Source organism: Pleurodeles waltl, chromosome 7 (assembly GCF_031143425.1).
Source record: "Pleurodeles waltl isolate 20211129_DDA chromosome 7, aPleWal1.hap1.20221129, whole genome shotgun sequence".
Taxonomy (NCBI): domain Eukaryota; kingdom Metazoa; phylum Chordata; class Amphibia; order Caudata; family Salamandridae; genus Pleurodeles; species Pleurodeles waltl.
The window spans coordinates 1,508,333,539-1,508,355,780 of NC_090446.1; the positions used below are offsets into that span (position 1 = coordinate 1,508,333,539).

At 50.9% G+C, this 22,242-nt stretch overlaps 1 protein-coding gene across 1 annotated transcript in view; it reads left to right on the forward strand.

The window, feature by feature from the left end:
* Positions 1–22,242, forward strand: part of LOC138247450 (phospholipase A2 inhibitor and Ly6/PLAUR domain-containing protein-like) — an 87,921-nt gene that overhangs the window by 58,670 nt on the left and 7,009 nt on the right. The gene's annotated exons all lie outside the window — the stretch shown is intronic.

The following is a 22,242-nucleotide window of genomic DNA, read 5'->3' on the forward strand; positions in this document are numbered from 1 at the left end:
GTCATTCCCTCTGGGGAACTGACCCACTTCCACAGTAATAGGACCTAGTCTGAATTGCCTCTTGTCTGTGCTTTTTATGTCTCCACCCATTCTCTCTATTTTGGGGTTAGAGGTATCCACCTCTGCTAATCTTATCTTAGCCAGGGTCACCCCTAGCTTACCCAAAGAGGTTACCCAGAGCTGGAGTAACCCCACCATGACCAACAGGGTCAGGGGGCCTAACTTGCTATTTGGCATGGGGTCAGACCACCATGCCAAGGATAGTGCAGCCATAAAGGCTAACACCCAGCAGAGGCCACTGACAGCTGTCAGTGCCCAGAACCACACCTTTAGCTCTTCACCTACAAGGGAAGGGGCTAAGTTACCGGCTTCTTTGGGTTCAGGGTGCCTGTCTGCTGTATTAGAGTGGGGGGTTACCACATCTTGTAGTAAACACCCTTCTTCCACTCTTTCTTCTGTTAGCTGAGGGGCCACCCACTCAGACTTAACAGTTGCCTGACTAGCCAGGACTTCTTGTGGGTCAGGTTGGACTTTATCAGAGCCACTTTTGGAGTTCTCCCCTACTGGAGCAGAATCTCCTTGGCTTGCTGGAACCTTGGCTAAAGGTTGTCCACCTTTCCTACTCTGTTTCCTTTTCTTTTTCTTCTGGGGCCTACTTGCATTTACTGCAGAGGCAGGAACTCCAGAATCCTTGGGAGAGGACTGGCACTGGACCAGTTCCTCTCTTGGGCTCTGACTAACCTCTGGGTAGTCATTTCCAAGGAGACAATCAAGGGGGAGGTCTGTACTGACTACCACCCTTCTCCAGCTAAAAGTCCCACCCACTTCTATGGGCACAAAAGCCACAGGCCTATCAGTGACCCTGTCTGGGCTAACTCTTACTCTGGCAGTCTCACCTGGTATGTACTGGTTTGAGAACACCAGCCTGTCATGCACAATAGTGTGACTGGCACAAGTGTCTCTCAGGGCAGTGGCTGGGATTCCATTCACCAGTAGGTGTGGAAGTGTCTACTTCCCTCTGGAATCTCCAACTCACCTGTTGGGCCCTTTTTCCAGTTGAAGGCTATGAAGACCTCCTCATCTGAGGAGTCATCCCCAATGGCTACACTGGTCACCCCTGGGATTTTGCTAGGGGGTTTGTTTTTGGGACAAGAAGTGTCCTTGGTGTGGTGTCCTGTCTGTCTACAGTTATGGCACCATGCATTAGTGGCATCCCAGTTCTTACCCTGGTACCCACCTTTGTTTTTGGGTTGTGTCTCGGGGCCCACCCACCTGGTCTGGTTTTTGGGGTCCTACAGAGGACACTTTTTCTTTGTTTCTAGTGTCACCCACTTTCTCCTGAGGAGGTTTTGTAACCCCTTTCTTTTGGTCACCCCCAGTGGAAGTTTTGGTTACCCTAGTCTTGACCCAGTGGTCTGCCTTCTTTCCCAATTCTTGGGGAGAAATTGGACCTAGGTCTACCAGATACTGATGCAACTTTTCATTGAAGCAATAACTTACCTCCCCCAGGAACTGTGAAAATTGCACTGTGTCCACTTTTAAAACAGCTTATTGTGTTTTATGTTATGTTATGGCTAACTGGATGTCCTCTTCACTGGAGTTATCCTCAGTGATTTCAGAGGTGCTGGTCCCTCCTGTGAGGGAGCCAGCATCTCTGACTAGTATTTTTGGAGTCAGGGCTTGAGAAGCCCTGTTCTCCTAGATAGGACTGGTGGAGGGGATTCTTCCTCCAGTTCACTATCATCCTCCTCTGTGTTATCCACAGAGGGGTTGGCTCTATCATACTCTGCCAACAGCTCCTGGAGCTGTACTTTGGTAGGTCTGGAGCCCATTGTTATTTTTCTTATGTTACAGAGTGACCTTAGCTCTTTCATCTGGAGATGGAGGTAAGGTGTGGTGTCGAGTTCCACCACATTCATCTCTGTACTAGACATTATTCTTCTAAAAGTTGGAATGCTTTTAAGAATCTAAAACTAGTTCTAGAATCTAATTCAAATTTTTAAAAGCTTTTAAACTCTAAAAGAAATGCTAACAGGGACTAACACAAGGCCCTAGCAGGACTTTAAAGAATTTAGAAAACTTTTCAAATTGCAAAAATCAATTTCTAATGACAATTTTGGAATTTGTTGTGTGATCAGGTATTGGCTGAGTAGTCCAGCAAATGCAAAGTCTTGTACCCCACCGCTGATCCACCAATGTAGGAAGTTGGCTCTGTATGTGCTATTTCAAAGTAAGGAATAGCATGCACAGAGTCCAAGGGTTCCCCTTAGAGGTAAAATAGTGGTAAAAAGAGATAATACTAATGCTCTATTTTTGTGGTAGTGTGGTCGAGCAGTAGGCTTATCCAAGGAGTAGTGTTAAGCATTTGTTGTACATACACATAGACAATAAATGAGGTACACACACTCAGAGACAAATCCAGCCAATAGGTTTTGTTATAGAAAAATATATTTTCTTAGTTTATTTTAAGAACCACAGGTTCAAATTTTACATGTAATAGCTCTTTTGAAAGGTATTGCAGGTAAGTACTCTAGGAACTTTGAATCATTACTTTAGCATGTATACTTTTTACATAAAACACAATAAGCTGTTTTAAAAGTGGACACAGTGCAATTTTCACAGTTCCTGGGGGAGGTAAGTTATTGTTAGTTTTCACAGGTAAGTAAGTCACTTACAGGTTTGAGTTTTTGGTCCAAGGTAGCCCACCGTTGGGGGTTCAGAGCAACCCCAAAGTTATCACACCAGCAGTTCAGGGCCGGTCAGGTGCAAAGGTCAAAGAGGTGCCCAAAACACATAGGCTATAATGGAGAGAAGGGGGTGCCCCGGTTCCAGTCTGCCAGCAGGTAAGTACCTGCGTCTTCGGAGGGCAGACCAGGGGGGTTTTGTAGGGCACCGGGGGGGACACAAAGTAGCACAGAAAGTACACCCTCAGCAGCGCGGGGGCGGCCGGGTGCAGTGTGCAAACATGCGTCGGGTTTCCTTCAGGTTTCAATGGGAGACCAAGGGGTCTCTTCAGCGATGCAGGCAGGCAAGGGGGGGGCTCCTCGGGGTAGCCACCACCTGGGCAAGGGAGAGGGCCTCCTGGGGGTTACTCCTGCACAGAAGTTCCGTTTCTTTAGGGGCTGGGGGCTGCGGGTGCAGGGTCTTTTCCAGCCGTCGGGAAATGGAGTTCAGACAGTCGCGGTCAGGGGGAGCCTGGGGATTCCCTCTGCAGGCGTCGCTGTGGGGGCTCAGGGGGGACAACTTTGGTTACTCACAGTCGTAGAGTCGCCGGAGGGTCCTCCCTGAGTTGGTTGTTCTCCACCAGTTGAGTCGGGGTCGCCGGGTGCAGTGTTGCAAGTCTCACGCTTCTTGCGGGGAATTGCAGGGGTCTTTAAATCTGCTCCTTGTAACAAAGTTGCAGTTCTTTTGGAGCAGTGCCGCTGTCCTCAGGAGTTTCTTGTCTTTTTCGAAGCAGGGCAGTCCTCAGAGGATTCAGAGGTCGCTGGTCCCTTGGAAAGCGTCGCTGGAGCAGGTTCTTTGGAAGGCAGGAGACAGGCCGGTAAGTCTGGGGCCAAGGCAGTTGGTGTCTTCTGGTCTTCCTCTGCAGGGGTTTGTCAGCTCAGCAGTCCTTCTTCTTGTAGTTGCAGGAATCTAAATCTTTAGGTTCAGGGAAGCCCTTAAATACTAAATTTAAGGGCGTGTTTAGGTCTGGGGGGTTAGTAGCCAATGGCTACTAGCCCTGAGGGTGGGTACACCCTCTTTGTGCCTCCTCCCAAGGGGAGGGGGTCACATCCCTAATCCTATTGGGGAATCCTCCATCTGCAAGATGGAGGATTTCTAAAAGTTGGAGTCACTTCAGCTCAGGACACCTTAGGGGCTGTCCTGACTGGCCAGTGACTCCTCCTTGTTTTTCTCATTATTTTCTCCGGCCTTGCCGCCAAAAGTGGGGGCCGGGGCCGGAGGGGGCGGGCAACTCCACTAGCTGGAGTGTCCTGCGGTGCTAGCACAAAGGGGTGAGCCTTTGAGGCTCACCGCCAGGTGTGACAGCTCCTGCCTGGGGGAGGTGTTAGCATCTCCACCCAGTGCAGGCTTTGTTACTGGCCTCAGAGTGACAAAGGCACTCTCCCCATGTGGCCAGCAACATGTCTCTAGTGTGGCAGGCTGCTGGAACCAGTCAGCCTACACTGAACAATTGGGTAAAATACAGGGGGCATCTCTAAGATGCTCTCTGTGTGCATTTTTTAATAAATCCAACACTGGCATCAGTGTGGGTTTATTATTCTGAGAAGTTTGATACTAAACGTCCCCGTATTCAGTGTAGCCATTATGGAGCTGTGGAGTTCGTTTTTGACAGACTCCCAGCCCATATACTCTTATGGCTACCCTGCACTTACAATGTCTAAGGTTTTGCTTAGACACTGTAGGGGCATAGTGCTCATGCACATATGCCCTCACCTGCGGTATAGTGCACCCTGCGTTAGGGCTGTAAGGCCTACTAGAGGGGTGACTTACCTATGCCACAGGCAGTGGGAGGTTGGCATGGCACCCTGAGGGGAGTGCCATGTCGACTTAGTCATTTTCTCCCCACTAGCACACACAAGCTGGCAAGCAGTGTGTCTGTGCTGAGTGAGGGGTCCCTAGGGTGGCATAAGACATGCTGCAGCCCTTAGAGACCTTCCCTGGCATCAGGGCCCTTGGTACCAGGGGTACCAGTTACAAGGGACTTACCTAAGTGCCAGGGTTGTGCCAATTGTGGAAACAATGGTACATTTTAGGTGAAAGAACACTGGTGCTGGGGCCTGGTTAGCAGGGTCCCAGCACACTTCTCAGTCAAGTCAGCATCAGTATCAGGCAAAAAGTGGGGGGTAACTGCAACAGGGAGCCATATCTTTACAACACACATCTCCAAAACACCGCCACATTGGACAATTCAAAATACACACACCTGATACACATACAAACACCACTCCCACACACGCAACACAATATAAAACACACACCCACATCACCCACAAACCCCTACGACCACAATTTCGAGATGAAGGCCAGAGAGACAGCACAGCCAAGACAACACCACCATACAGAGGCACACAACACCATCACCCACACCACATCCACGCACAAAACACCACAAAACACTACACATCACCACACTCATCAACACTCACACCGCCCCACACATCACACACCACCCCATGTCACGCCAAAGACACCCCCGCTTCTCGAGGAGGAGCTCAGGGTCATGGTGGAGGAAATCATCCGGGTAGAGCCACAGCTATTTGGCTCACAGGTACAGCACACCTCCACAGCCAGGAAGATGGAGCTATGGCGAAGAATCGTGGACAGGGTCAACGCTGTGGGACAGCACCCAAGAAATAGGGAGGACATCAGGAAGAGGTGGAACGACCTACGGGGGAAGGTGCGTTCAACGGTCTCCAGGCACAACATCGCGGTTCAGCGGACTGGCGGCGGACCCCCACCTCCTCCCCCACAACTAACATGGGAGGAGCAGGTCTTGACCATCATGCATCCTGAGGGCCTCGGAGGAGTCGGTGGAGGATGGGACACTGGTAAGTCAAATCTTAACTATCATATCCCCCACCCTACCTGCATGCTATCACACACCCCCACCCTCTCCCCCTCCCCTATCACTACAACTCCTCACTAATGTACTCATAACACAAACCACCCATCCCAACACCAAGCCCTGCATGACACAACTAAGCATGGACACCCAGCACTAAAGCATGCCCACTGCACATACCCATACAACCCCCTAAACCACCATCACACAAGCTCCCACACAGGAATGCTTGCACTGGGGTACACGCTCACCCAATCATTGCACACCATTACACACACACATGCAATAATCATGCTCTTATGCCCCTGCAGGAACCCGAAGGACCGTCACCACACCAGAGGGTCCAGACAACACCACTCCACCCCCAGAAGAGGCCCACAGTGACGATAGCAGCTCTGCCCTACTGGATCCTGATGACCAGCCCGGACCATCGTGGGCCTCAGGACAGTCGGTTCCCCTTGCACAGGAACAGCCCAACACCGACCTTCCACCCTCTGGTAACACCAGCACAGCACCCACCCAGCGGGCCCAAACCTCCCTACCCAGGACAGGTCAATCAGCGGTGTGTCCACCACTACAGGGAACCCAGGCTAACCCACCACCCCAACAACAACAGAGACCTGGGGGCAGTGGTAGTGGGCACACGGTCCAGGGGACGGAGGCACCGGAACACAGGGGAACTGGGAGGGCTGCTGTGCGACAGGGGGCGGACAGGCCAAGGGAACCCACTCTCCACGAGGCCCTATCCTCCATCATGGGAGCATACCACCACTCCCAGGAGACGATGGCGATGGTCCTGGACAAGTTGCAGGAGACCCTGCACCTGCAGGAGGAACAGTATTTGGGGTTCAGGGAGGAGCTCAGGACCATCAGCTCCGCCCTGGGCACCATCGTAGGGGTGCTGAAGGACATACAGCAGACCTTGAGGGACACCGTGGCACTCCAAGGGGCCCCTGACACTAGCCAGGACGAAGAACTGCCCACCACCTCCGCCGGCGCTAGTGGACAGGACGCCGCGCCACAGGACCACCACACCAGCACCCCACCCCCTGCAGACGGACAACCACCACGCAAGCGGTCCCTGAGATCCAGGAACAGGACAGAGCAAAATGGCAAGACCCCCGCCAGGAAATGAGACCACCCTGTTTGTCCTCCCACTGTCCCACTTTGTTACCATGTCCATACTTAAACTGCCCCAGCTCCACTTCCTATGCCCAGATGGGCAGTGCACCTGTGAGAATAATAGACTGGTCTCTGCCATGGACATTCCTCCGCCATCACCCATCCTCATTTTACAACCCCCTCCCATTTCTGAGCACTTCAATAAACACCCTTGAAACACAAAACAATCTGGAGTCAGTCTGTGATTTAGTAAATATGTATTATCAATCACAGTGTCATAATGCGTTTCCTATTGTAAAGCTAACATACCTATGTCACACATCACAAGTCCATGAAGGATGCAAGCAGATGACACACGTTGGTAACCACACCTGTGAAACCGTAATGGAAAGGTACAACTCAGTTACCAAATACTGGTTGAAATCGACAGACAGGATAGAGCTAGACGTGTGAAAGTTAATGTAATGGTAAAAATGAAAATGTTCTCACCTGTGTGTCACTGGAAATATTGCTGTATGACTGACTCCCTGTTGTCGTTGTCTTCCTTTCTCAGCTTCCTCCTCATCACTGTCCACAGGCTCCACAGCTGCTACAACACCGTCATCTGGATCATCCTCCTGCAGAAAAGGCACCTGGCGTCGCAATGCAAGATTGTGAAGCATCGAGCAGGCGATAATGATCTGGCACACCTTCTTTGGTGAGTAGAATCGGGAACCACCTGTCATATGGAGGCACCTAACCCTGGCCTTCAGGAGGCCGAAGGTGCGTTCGATCACCCTCCTAGTCCGCCCATGGGCCTCATTGTAGCATTCCTCTGCCCTGGTCCTGGGATTCCTCACTGGTGTCAATAGCCAGGACAGGTTGGGGTAACCAGAGTCCCCCAAGAGCCATACACGGTGCCTCTGGAGTTGACCCATCATATCAGGGATGCTGCTATTCCGCAGGATGTAGGCGTCATGCACTGAGCCAGGGAACATAGCATTTACCTGCGAGATGTACTGGTCTGCCAAACAGACCATCTGAACATTCATAGAATGATAACTCTTCCTGTTCTTGTACACCTGTTCACTCCTGTGGGGGGGGGCAGAGCTACATGGGTGCCATCAATGGCACCTATGACGTTGGGGATATGTCCAAGGGCATAGAAGTCACCTTTCACTGTAGGCAAATCTGCCACCTCAGGGAAAATGATGTATCTCCTTACGTGTTTCAGCAGGGCAGACAACACTCTGGACAGCACGTTTGAAAACATAGGCTGGGACATCCCTGATGCCATGGCCACTGTTGTCGGAAAAGACCCACTAGCAAGGAAATGGAGCACTGACAGCACCTGCACTTCAGGGGGGATTCCAGTCGGATGGCGGATTGGTGACATCAGGTCTGGCTCCAACTGGGTACATAGTTCCTGGATTGTGGCACGGTCAAACAGGTAGGTGACGATGACATGTCGCTCTTCCATTGTCAACCGGTCCTCCAGCGGTCGGTACACCGGAGGATTCCGCCATCTTCTCACATGTCCCAGCTGACGGTGCCTACGAAGGACAACAGCGACGAATCAGTCATTATTCCTCCAGGTATGTACCCACAGTTACACACAAGACTACACCACTCACAAAACCCTTCCTGTATGTGTGTTGAGTGTAGGCCTAGCTATGTGTGACGCAGAGGTAAATTAAGCCATGCGGGCCCCTGAAATGGCGGCTGCCTGACCTCTAAACTGGGACAATGGGATTGTGGGGTAACTGCGCTGGCGTTGCACACCGTCGCAGTGGGCGGTCGTAGACCGTGGCGCAATGCTGCATTGGTTAACATAGGACCCTATGGGTTCCAGGAGCCAATAAACAGGTGCGCCGGCGGTGATAATGCGCACCGCCGCAGACGTCACTGCCATTTTCTATCTGTTTAATCACTAGATACCTGACCTTCGACAGGAGAGGACCTACACTGCAAGTGCTGCTGTGACCTCGGTCTGGAAGCGACGATGGCTGCTGCGTCTGGGGAAAGGGCCCCTACCTTCACTGCACAGGAGTTGTAGAAACTGGTAGATGGGGTCCTCCCCCAGTACACGCTACTCTACGGTCCTCCAGACCAACAGGTTAGTACACAGGGAGCACGTTGTATGGGCTAGGCCTGGGTGAAGAGGGCTGGTTGGAAGAGGGAAGGGGGCAGAGTTCATAGAACATTAATGCATGGGAATGAATGGGCCACATGGCCAGAGTAGGGAGGGGGCCACTCACATCGATGGTGCAGTTGGTAATGACTGTTCCTCTTTCCTTGTGCATGTCATGTAGGTCAGCGCCCACCAGAAGAGGGACATCTGGCGTGCCATCGCCAAGTAGGTCCGGACCCTGGGGGCCCACCAGAGACGGGGCACCCACTGCCGGAAAAGATGGGAGGACATTCGCCGCTGCAGCAAGAAGACGGCGGAGGCTCAGCTGGGGATGGCCTCCCAACGTGGGAGGGGTGCCTGTCGCACCATGACCCCCCTGATGTTCCGGATCCTGCCGGTGGCCTACCCGGAGTTGGATGGGCGCTTGAGGGCATCACAGCAGCCACAAGGGGGTGAGTACACTCTCATTCTGCTGACTTTGCGTGCAGTGGAGGTGTCTGGGTGGGGGAGGTGGGCTGTGGGTTTCCCTAGGCCAGGGCGAGTTCGGTAGGCAAGGCCCCTCTGTAATGCAGGCAATGTGGCACTCTACCCCACCTCAGCAGAGTGCCAAGTACAGGTATAGTTGCCCCTGTGGCATCCATGTGTGCAGATGTCCACCATTGCCATGTAGGCCATATACCAGACTCAAACTCTCTTTCTTCTGACTCTCCACCCACCCCCCCTTTTTCTGCTCTCCCTGTCCTTTTGTACATCAGCATCATCAGGCGGAGGTACAGTGGCACCGGAGCACGAGGGAGCTGCATCCCACATGGCCATGGAGGGCCACACCACGGACTCTGAATGCACCAGTGGGACGGAGGGCGAGGGGAGCTTCACGTCGGCCACCGGATCACCAAGCAGCGACACGGACTCGTTCGCCGATGGATGCTCCCTTGTGGTGGCAGCACCATCTGTGCGCCCCAGTTCTACAGGTACAGCCGCCACCTCCCCTACCAGCACCGCCCTCCCAGCAGCCCCTCAGCGTTCGCCCCGTGCCCGCTCAGCCAGGAGGGTGGGCACCACCTTCGCCCCAGGCACCTCAGGCCCTGCCCCAGTCACCCCTGCTGCCCTCAGTGAGGAGGCCATTGACCTCCTCAGGTCACTCACTGTTGGGTAGTCTACCATTGTGAATGCCATCCAGGGTGTAGAACGAGAGTTGCAACACGGTAATGCATTCCTGGAGGGCATTCATTCTGGTCAGGCTGTCCTTCAGCGAACCCTGCAATCTCTGGCCTCAGCACTGATGGCAGCCATTGTCCCTGTGTCCAGCCTCCCCCCCTCCAACTTCCTCCACCCAGACCCAATCTCCTGTACCCCAGCCCATCCCAAGCACACCTACAGACCAGCATGCACACAAGTCAGCACACACAAGTAGCTCAAGCAAACATAGGCACCACACAACCCCCAGGCACTCACGCAAGCCTCACCCACGTACAGACACAGCAACATCCACTGCCTCCACTGTGTCCCCCTCCTCCTCTTCTCCCTCCTCCCTCCCAGTCTCGTCTACACACACACCTGCATGCACCACATCTACAGGCACCATGAATCGCACAAGGAGACCCAGCACCCCAAGCCTTTCACCTGCACTCACCACCTCCACTGCCATTTACACGTCCCCTGTGTCCTCTCCCAGTGTGTCTATGATGCCCCCTCCCAAAGTACACAAACGCGGGCACCCACACACCCAACATCCATCCACCTCACGACAGCCTCCAGTACCTGCACCTGCACCCAAAACACCTAAAGTGACACCTCCGACAACCACCTCCTCTTCCTCCACTCCCAGACCCCCTCCAACTACCCATCCCAGTGTACGTCAGAAACTGTCCCTCTGTAAAGTTGACCTTTTTGCCCCCCCCCCCTCTCCAATTCATCAGTCCCGTCGTAGCGCCTCAGCCAAAAAGCCTCCAATCCCAGTGGTGCTTGTTCAAGATTTGTGGAGTGCACCGGCCACCAGGGCAGGCAGTGTGACCCGGAGCCAAGGCACTGGCAGCCCACCCCCTGTAAAGGCTCTAAAATTGGAGAGGGGACGACGGGACCGTGTGAAGACTCCTGGAGGCAAAACAACTGACATGGGTTCCAAGGGGATTGGAGAGTCAGCTGTGACTCCACCAAAGGTGGGGAAGGGCCAGAGGAAGTCTGCTCAGCCTGTTGTGAGTGTCACAGCGGAGAAGGGCGGCATCATTCCCGGCGGTCGAGACACAACCGCCAGCACCATCGTCACTGGTCCGGAGACCCCTGCCACCGCCAGAGTCAGTGCCCAGGAGGGCCCAAGTATTGTCACTGGTCAGGAGACCACCGCCATAGTCAGAGGCCAGGATGGCCCAAGTATCGTCACTGGTCAGGAGACCACCGCCGGAGTCACAGCCCAGGAGGGCCCAAGTATCGTCACTGGTCAGGAGACCACTGCCGGAGTCACAGCCCAGGAGGGCCCAAGTATCGTCACTGGTCAGGAGGCCACCGCCGGAGTCACAGCCCAGGAGGGCCCCGGCTGCCACAGCCCAGGTGGGCTATGATGGAACGTCATGCCACACACCAATGCCCAGTGTAGGGAACCTCATGCCACACACCAATGCCCAGTGTAGGGAACGTAATGCCACACACCAATGTCCGTACCAGAACCGCCACGGCAAAGCACCGCTGAACAGTCCGGAACCGCCATGTCAAAGCACCGCTGAACAGGGCAAAGACCGCCATGGCAAAGCACCGCTGAACAGGGCAAAGACCGCCATGGCAAAGCACCGCTGAACAGTCCAGAACCGCCATGGCAAAGCACCGCTGAACAGTCCGGAACCGCCATGTCAAAGCACCGCTGAACAGGGCAAAGACCACCATGGCAAAGCACCGCTGAACAGGGCAAAGACCGCCATGGCAAAGCACCGCTGAACAGTCCAGAACCGCCATGGCAAAGCACCGCTGAACAGTCCAGAGACCGACATGGCAAAGCACTGCTGAACAGGGCAAAGACCGCCATGGCAAAGCACCGCTGAACAGGGCAAAGACCGCAATGGTGAAGACCGCTGAACAGGGCAAAGACCGCCATGGTGAAGACCGCTGAACAAGGCAAAGACCGCCATGGCAAAGCACCGCTGAACAGGGCAAAGACCGCCATGGTGAAGACCGCTGAACAGGGCAAAGACCGTCATGGCAAAGCACCGCTGAACAGGGCAAAGACTGCCATGGTGAAGACCGCTGAACAGGGCAAAGACCGCCATGGCAAAGCACCGCTGAACAGGGCAAAGACCGCCATTGTGAAGACCGCTGAACAGGGCAAAGACCGCCATGGTGAAGACCGCTGAACAGGGCAAAGACCGCCATGGTGAAGACCGCTGAACAGGGCAAGCACCGGGTAGGAATGAATAGACCGCCACATCAGCCATCCAGTCTGGGCACCAGTCCCCCTCCAGAACCAGTGGAGACATGCATCCACTACCTCAGTCACAGGATGAAGCACTCTGGGCACCAGTCCCCCCCAGAACCAGTGGAGAATGTTATCGACTTGAGAGACTGTGGCTGTGCACTCCCCAGGATGGCACAGTGGGCACCCCACCCTCTGTAGAGATTTGAGAGACTGTGGCTTTGCACTCCCCAGGATGGTACAGTGGGCAACTCACCCACTGTAGAGACTTGAGAGACTGTGGCTTTGCACTCCCCAGGATGGCACATTGGGCAACTCACCCACTGTAGAGACTTGAGAGACTGTGGCTTTGCACTCCCCAGGATGGCACAGTGGGCAACTCACCCACTGTAGAGACTTGAGAGACTGTGGCTTTGCACTCCCCAGGATACATCAATGGGCATGGAGCCCCGTCGTGGATCTGGCTTTGCAGTAATCCGGCTGAGGTGCCCCCCCCTTCCCTTCCACCTGAGGTGCCTGTAGTATTTCTATCTGATGCCCCGGCAGTGTTCCCTCCGATTGTGGTCAGGTATCTTTTGTGGGCCTCGCCCATGCATTTTTGGACTGTTGGTGCACGGACATTGTTATGTACATATCTGCACTACTTCTCGAAATGTATATATTTCTGACTGAATTTCGTATATATCTGTATATTTTTGCAAGACATGTATATTGCAACATTACAATGTTTGAACGGATTTCGCTTTGTCTTTTCATTCTTCCGGGGGGATTGTGGGTTGTTACTGTGATTTTTGTGGATGCATTGGTGTGTATGTTGTAATATGCGAGGGTGGGGGTGGGGGTGTTTGGTGGGTGTCCCCCTAACTTTTGCCTCCCCCATGTCGTAGGTGCCGTACTCACCGTTGCTTCAGCGCCTACGTAGATGGTGGTCGTAGAGGAGCAGAAAGACAAGGGCAGGGAGTATTTGGAGTTCCGGGTCCATGGAGTCCTCGTTCCTCGTGGGATGTGTTCAGGTGAGCGTTTTCCCATTGCAAAAGCTGTTTCCGCCGTGTTTTTATCCACGGTGAAGCCACCCCGGAAAAGGTGGCGGATTGGCGGGTTGTGATACTATGGGCGGTACATTGTCTTCCGCCTGTCTGTTGGCAGTGACCCCCGCGCTGCTTGTCTGTACCGCCGTGGCGGGCGGTGTGTTAAAGTGGCTGTCTTTGTTGGCGGTTTCCGCCTGGGTCATAATTCCCTTTTTTTATCCACCGCCCTGTTTGCGGTATTACCACAGCTTTAACACCGTCCGCCAGGGTTGTAATGACCCCCTATGTGTCTGGATGGCTGAAAGTAATGTATAATGTGGTTTTGAGTTGTGTGGGTGATGGCAGGATGTGTTTGTAGGTGGAGAAAGCTGGCATGGCATGTGGTGGGCACCCAAGGTACTTACACCCCACACCAGGTCCAGGTATCCCCCACCAATGTAGTGCAGACAATGTCCAGAAACCAGGCTCTCCAGAGGCAGCCATCGACGAGCAGCCAAGGCCCACCCAGGATACATGCAAAGTTCATACAACACCACTGTAGCCACGTAGCACCCACACACATGAAAAAACACCCAGTGTCACAAAAATAGAGGCACTCCAGTGCAGAAGATGGTTCAGTAGGATTTATTGAATCAGCTGTATATTAGATAAAATGGCATGAAATGCAATAATAAGAATGATGAAACATGCTAAAAGCAAAATTGTGACAAGAAAAATGAAACACGGAAAAGGCTATATATAAGTGGTTTCTACCTAAGCTATGCTAGATCACAGCTTGCTAAACCCTAATCCGTCCATCAGGATTCCCCCTGGGAGGACATCATCCTCCATACCTGAGTGTGCCTGTTGTCTAGAGAGACACCATCCTCAAGTAGGCCAGGGGGCCGGTAATCTCAGCAAACATGTATAGCCAAGTCAATCACCATGCGGTCATGGTCATCTGGCTGTAACCTCCCTCTAACATGCATGGGACAAGGGAATATTTTGATAATAAAACAGCTGATGTTCTAAGAAAATGTCCCCACGTCAAAATACATGTGTTTCGTGTATGTTAGAGGCGCAGTGTACCACTTGTACCGAAAATCCTATCTTTGCTGCAGCCTTGAGGAACACACAGGGTGAAAGAGTATTGAGCTAAAAGATGCAATGCTTTCCTAGGCGAAAGGACAACTAGATAAAGAAAATAAAACAACACCACGAATGAGGCCGATTCTAAGATAACAAAAGGAAGAAGAATAAAATGTAACTGGGCTAAAGTCAAAAGCAGCAAGCCTATTTGCTAAAATAACATGCCTAGAGACATTAATAAAATGGATATGCAATAGTCAATCCATCCATCCCTTCATTCTTCTTTATTCTTCTTTTAATCCATCCTTCTTTCTTTCCATTCTGTCTTCTTCCTTCCTTCTTTTATAAATGTAAATATAAATCGAGGATTTGTAACGCGTGGCAAATCATCCATGAGGGTCTCAAGGTGCTAGATTGTAGGCACAGAGAGATTAAGGGCCTCATTTTGAGTGTGGTGGTCTTCAGACCGCCACACTTGTGGTGGGGCCGCCGCACTCCTGGTGGTCCCCCCACCATAACATTACAACCCTGATGGGTGGAACGCCAGGAATGTGTCTACCGATGGGTAGACTGTAGTGTGAGTTGTGCTCAGTCACAGATGCGGTGAACTGAGTAACGCCATGCTGATCACAACTCAGGTTACCAGGGAAGGCTGGTGGAAAACAAGTGCTGGAGGCCACAGGGCGTTCCTGCACTGCCTATGAATGAGCAGTGCAGGGGTCCCTCTGCCCAGCACCATCAGTATGTCCACTGTCTGTTCGAATTCCGATGGTGCTGTTGAGCTACGCTATTGGCCTCGGCCAATACCATAGTGCTCTCCCTGCTGGTCAGTCCGGTGGGAATGTCATAATACAATGCTCCAGCTGATCAGTCCGGCAGAAACATTGTATTACGAATTGGTGGGGGATGGTTGGGAAGGCCACTGACATGCTGGTGGTGTCCGCCCGCTGCATTGGCGGTCTGCCAACTTCGCAATTAGGCTCTAAGTGATTTGCCCAGATTCACAGGATAGAGAGTCGACACCAAGACCCAAACCAGCTTCGAAGTCAGCAGCTCTGGCCATTATGTCACATCCTCTCCCTTTTATCCATCTATCCATCCGACTCTCCATCTATCATTACATCCATCAGTCTTTTTTCTTCATCGATTCATCCTTCTCTTATCCAGCTTTCCATGATCCATTATCCTTTCATGCAGCCCTCTGCCAACCAATCCCTCTTCTTCATCCAGCAGTCTCTGCATCCATCACTCTCCATCCATTCCTCCTTCAGCCTCTCCATCCATCTCTACATTCATCCGCCCATATCTCCATTAATTTATCAATCCTCTCTCAATCCCTCCTTCTTTATATCTCTCCCTCTTTTCCTCTGCAGGAGGTCACTATAATCTTATCTTTGGAGATCAAATTCTAAGAAGTCATGAGCTATAATTTGAATGTTTCATGTTACACATAACTGTCTAGTTGCACCTACAAACCCTTGCTCAAGCTGCTAAAGTGAGGGGTTAATGACACCTCTACTTGGCAGGGATATCTTGTGCATGAGGTAGACAGAGATAACAGCTATAGTTTGGGAAAAACATTTCTAGAAATCTGACAAATGTTTTGTCCAGTGCATCTCCAAGCTTGCCAACCAGTGTGAGGGAGGCTGACACGAAGTGATAGAAACCTTAGGATGTGTAAATGGGTTGTGGTATGCTTCTATATAGCCCAGCCCAAAAGAATAATACCACATTCTAGCATTTTACTATCAGTTGTTTTCTAATGTTCTTAAATCCATTTCACCATGATTATAGCATATGGGCACCACAAACCCCCAAAAAGTGCATACATATCTTTTTTACCCCAATGCTTAGGTGATCCAGCGAATGGGAGTCAACCCTTAGCCAGGATATGTTCCTTCAAGAATAATGTCATCTTGAGAGCATTCACATGGCCAGCCAATCAGAGTGGGCGAGGTATAGCAAACAGAAACAGGATGTGTGAAGCATGAAAAGATTTGCTTGTGCTGTGTCTCCATACAGGCTAAAGTTGGTACTATGACTAAAAGTCAGGTAGCCCAAACCAATGTTTTTCTTCCAAATGCTTTCCAATTTTCCCAAATGCACTAAACCTAGTTAAGTGCCTGTAGACATCTTGAAGGCATAGAAATGTCAACATCTAATCATCAGCATGCCTTGCATGGGCTATTATGGTAACCCATAGTTTCATTATTTCATATTAAATGTGTTGGGTCCCAGTGTCATTGCCATGAATATTCTGCACACTCTTGCAGCAGTCCCTTCAACAATCTGCTCCTCCTGCAGGATTAGCGGCACCCAGGGTAATCCACGAATTCCTCTATCAGATCAGACTCCAGGTGAGGTTCTGTCACCTCTGGGAAGTTGGATTTCAGAGTGACACTAACTGTTGGCATCATAGTAGACCCTGAGTACTCTGCAGCTAGGTCTTGGACTCCTCTCTTTCTACCGGTCTCACAGACATGATGTGTATTCCAGGTCTTCTTCACTGGAACCTGTCTGGGTTTGTTCCCCTTTTCATGTGTCTTGGGCAGACCACATGTCATCCTTGTCCAATGTCTGCCAGTATGAGCCCCCCAGCGAGGCAGTCTCCAGGTGGAGTGCCCACCACAGAAGTGCAGAGAGTAGGTTGCATCCAGCTATTTCTGAAACCTCCTCTCAAAGATTTAGAAAAGAAGAATGAATCCGTACCCTTTCAAATGGCTCTTTTCCCTAACAACATATAATTTAGGCCCCACCCTGTTCCCCCGCCATCTACCTAACGGGAGCTGCATTGTAGGAGGCTGGCCTGGCTTATAGTGGGTACCCTGTGGTACTTACACCCTGTGCCAGGTCCAGTAACCCCTTATTAGTAGAATAGAGGTGTCTCTAGCAGCTTAGACTGATAGAAGGTAGCTATGGCAAAGCAGCTTAGGCTGAACTAGGAGACATGCAAAGCTCCTACTATGACCACTTATATCGCATGCACAATATCATAAGAAAACACAATACTCAGAGTTACTAAAAATAAAGGTACTTTATTTTTATGACAATATGCCACAAGTATCTCAGTGAGTACCCTCAGTAAGAAGGTAAGTAATATACACAAGTTATATGCACACAAACCCAAAACAGGTAAGTAAGAGTCAGAAAAGTAATGCAAACAGTGTAGAATTACAATAGGTTGCAATAGGTGAACATAGGTCTAGGGGCAACACAAACCATATACTCCAAAAGTGCAATGCGAATCACGAATGGACCCCAGACCTATGGGAGCTTGTAGAGGGTCACTGGGACAGTAAGAAACAGTCAGGGTGTCCAAGATACCCCACCCCAAGACCCTGAAAAGGAGGAGTAAAGTCCACCTACTACCCCAAAAGGACACAATGGTCGTGATAGGAGTATTCTGCAAGAACAACAAACACCAGCAAGACACTGAAGGTGTATTCCTGGACCTGAGGGCCTGCAAGGCAAGGGGACCAAGTCCAAGAGTCGCAATAGTGTCCAGGGTGGGCAGGAGCCCAGGAAACCCCGGATGAAGGTGCAAGGAAGCTGGCTCCGGATGGAAGAAGCTTGGAGTTCTGCAACAACGAAGAGGACTAGGAACTTCTCCTTCGGATGGAAGATGTCCTACGTCACGATGAAGGTTGCAAAGGTTTTCCCATGCAGAAATACCGCAAACAAGCCTTGCTAGCTGCAAGGGTCGCAGTAGAGGTTTTTGGGTGCTGCTGGGGACCAGGAAGGACCAGGATGTCGCCCCTTGGAGGAGGAGACAGAGGGGGCGCTCAGCAAATCAGTGAGCCCCCAAAAAAGCAGGCAGCACCCGTAGAAGTACCTGAACAGGCAATTGGAAGATTTGTGAACCGGAGCTGGCTCAGAGTCACAAAGGAGGGTCCCACAACGCCAGAGGCCAACTCAGAGGGTTGAGCACTGCAGGACGGAGTGCTGGGGACCCAGACTAGGCTGTGCATGAAGGAAATCCTGGAAGAGTGCACAGGAGCCGGAGTGGCTGCAAATCACGCGGTACACAGGTTTGCAGTCTAGCGTGGGGAGGCAAGGACTTACCTCCACCAAACTTGGACTGAAGGATCACTGGACTGTGGGAGTCACCTGGATAGGGTTCCTGTGCTCCAGGGACCATGCTCGTCAGGATGAGAGGGGACCCAGAGGACCGGTGATGCAGTCTTTTGGTGCCTGCGTTAGCAGGGGGAAGATTCCAGCGACCCACAGGAGATTTCTTCTTGGCTTCCAGTGCAGCGTAAAGGCAGGTGACCCCCAGAGCATGCACCACCAGGAAACAGTCGAGAAAGCCGGCAGGGTGAGGAGCTACAATGTTGCTGGTAGTCGTCTTGCTACTTTGTTGCGGTTTTGCAGGTGTCCTGGAGCAGTCAGCGGTCAATCCTTGGTAGAAGTCGAAGATGGAGATGCAGAGGAACTCTGGTGAGCTCTTGGATTCGTTATCTGAAGAATACCCCAGAGGAGAGACCCTAAATAGCCAGAAAAGGAGGTTTGGCTACCAAGAAAGGAGGATTGGCTACCAAGAAAGGTAAGAGCCTATCAGAGGGGGTCTCTGACATCACCAGCTGGCACTGGCCACTCAGAGCAGTCCAGTGTGCCCCCAACATCTCTGAATCCAAGATGGCAGAGGTCTGGGACACACTGGAGGAGCTCTGGGCACCTCCCCTGGGAGGTACTGGTCAAGGGAGTGGTCACTCCCCTTTCATTTGTCTAGTTTCGCGCCAGAGCAGGGATGGGGAATTCCTGAACCGGTGTAGACTGGCTTATGCAGAGATGGGCAACATCTGTGCCCATCAAAGCATTTCCAGAGGCTGGGGGAGGCTACTCCTCCCCAGCCCTTCACACCTATTTCCAAAGGGAGAGGGTGTAACACCCTCTCTCAGAGGAAATCCTTTGTTCTGCCTTCCTGGGCCAGGGCTGCCTGGACCCCAGGAGGGCAGAATCCTGTCTGAGGGGTTGGCAGCAGCTGCAGTGGAAACCCCGGAAAGGCAGTTTGGCAATACCCAGGTTCTGTGTTAAAGTCCAGGGGATCATGGAATTGTCACCCCAATTCCATGATCTTAGACATGTTACATGGCCATGTTCGGAGTTACCATTGTGACGCTATACATAGGTAGTGACCTATGTATAGTGCACGTGTGTATTGGTGTCTCCGCACTCACAAAGTCTGGGGAATTTACCCTGAACGATGTAGGGGCACCTTGGCTAGTGCCAGGGTGCCCACACACTAAGTAACTTGGCACCCAACCTTCACCAGGTGAAGGTTAGACATATAGGTTACTTATAAGTCATTTATGTGCATATAAAAATGGCTGTGAAATAAAATGGACGTTATTTCACCCAGGCTGCAGTGGCCGGCCTGTGTAAGAATTGTCTAAGCTCCCTATGGGTGGCAAAAGAAATTCTGCAGCCCATTGGGATCTCCTGGAACCCCAATACCCTGGGTACCTAAGTACCATATACAAGGGAATTATATGGGTGTACCAGTGTGCCAGTGAGAATTGGTAAATTTAGTCACTAGTCTGCAGTGACACATTTAGAAAGCAGAGAGAGCATAAACACTGAGGTTCTGGTTAGCAGAGCCTCAGTGATACAGTTAGGCACCACAAAGGGAACACATACAGGGCACATACTATGAGCACTGAGGTCCTGCCTAGCAGGATCCAAGTGACACAGGGGCTAAAACATACATACATACAGTGAAAATGGGGGTAACATACCAGGCAAGATGGTACTTTCCTACATGCATGCAGAGCTATTTATAGCCCCATGTATCAGGAAGGGCTTTAGTACTTCTTAGAAAAGTCAAGTCTCCTCTTTCCTCACCGTAGAGCCTGCTGCTCCTCTTCGGATTTAGGAGATGGGTGCAAAAATGTATGGTGTCTGGAGAAAGTAACCTTTCCTCTGTCTTGTACTCTGGTCCAGGCTATGGGATTTCAAAATGGAACCTGCAAGTCTTTATCATTTGTGCATGGAACACTATAACATCTAGCACACAAACACACGTACAACACATGGGATGTTGCGTTCAGGATTTGGGGTTCAGCTTCAGCAGCTAGATAAGGGATTTCATTGTCTGTGAATAGAAAAGACCCTGGTTATTCGGTATTCTGTCATAATTTTGTTTTAAATATCATCCTCCAAAAATATTGTTTTTCAGAATATTGATTATCACATTATCCAGAATGTAGGTATATATAGTATGGATTTACCATGCTTAACTCCACATATATGTAACTTGATGATATATAGCTTTAGGTTAACTATATTGTGGGAGTTAATGTTGGGGCTACAGTATTTATTTTGTACTCAATATTCTGACAAGTATTACTATCCTAGGCAGCAGGGCGTGGGCATTGTCTCGATTAGGGGATATTTCTGGACAATGACCAAGAGATCAAATGCATTTAGTTTTAAGCGGTCCAGCCCCAGTGAAGAATTAATAACTTCCATTCAGACCATCTTTTGACCAGAGGTTGTAACAGGGAAAGGACAGGTTTAATGAGTGACTGCAGCAATCAGCCTAGCAAGGAGTAGATCAAGCAAAAACAATAATAAGGGGTGAAAGATAAATACTGAAAATTAGAAGGTAAAATACTTGTGAGTCTCCAACAGAAGCATAAGATGACCTAAGGAGGGCATTGCCACACAAGAAGGACATCCAGGCAAGGTGTGCACCAGTTAAACACTGTATCAACAACATTGATCACAGACAAAAGGTCAATCAAAGTGCTATGATCAATGTTATTGAAGGTGACCAAGACCTCAACATACTCAAATACACTGTTCTTGGCCTCCCTCTCTTCCCACCCCATCAAGGACTAGAGTTAGTACTGCCATACTCTCTGAAGGCAGAAAAATAATATTTTTGCTCTAACAATCTACAACAATTGTATGGCTACTCAACCAATCATGTTGTTTTGGAGAGCCAGGTTAGATGCTGATTTGAAATTAGAGATTGCTGATGGGTCTAGAGTGCTGTTTCAGCACTGGGGAAGAAATCAGAAGGAGCAAAGCTAGAGACCAATGACCCGTTACTGATTCTGTATAGCTGAGTGGCTCTCAAGAGCCGTTAAGATAGTTGAGTTACTGCTCAATGCTGAACAGCAGCATTCACTATCCAAAAGTACATTGTGAAGATGCTATGTAGAAGGAGGTTAATTGAAACTGAGTGATGACGAGGCACAGGGAAAAGAGTCCTGGGGCTTCATTTATGAGGCCCTAGTGGCACACTGACCCACCAAAGCATCATTTCTTTTTACACTCTGGTGGCGCAGTGGGCCAGCCCATATGTACAAGGCCACGAAAAGCCACCTTGCGTGGCTTTCCGTTGGCGTGGTGAATATGGACCCCTTTTGCACATAAACCTGTGTGAAAAGGGCGTTCCATGGGTGTTGAGGTAGGGGATCCCACGCAACATCCGTAGAACCCGAAGAAATCAGATGCATTACCATATTTACAAGTCTGGGAATGCGTCAGATTCCTACGACGCGTCATGGGTGGAGTAAGAGTGACGCAACAGGGAGAAATATATTTATTTCTCCCCGTTTTTTCCCTTTCTATGTGTGATGCATTCTGAAGCACATATAGAAAAAGGAAAACACCTCTTGTGATTATTTTTGTGCAGGAAGTTGTCCCTTCCTGCTCAAAAACAATCATCCCCACAATGCAGGACCCTCTGCACCACTGTGCAATGGTGCCTGCATTGGAGCTAGGCAGCAATTTGTGCACCAGCGCAGGAAGAGAGGAAAGAAATGTGCCGTATCTTGTAAATACAGCACATTTCTGCCCTTCCCTGGTGGCACAGGGAAGCGCAGCAAGGCACTTGCCTTGCCGCCCTGCGCCATAGGCCTCGTAAATGAGGCCCTTGGAGTTTAACATTGATATCGCAATAGATTAGGCTGGCCTTTTCTGTGAAAACCGATATACTTGG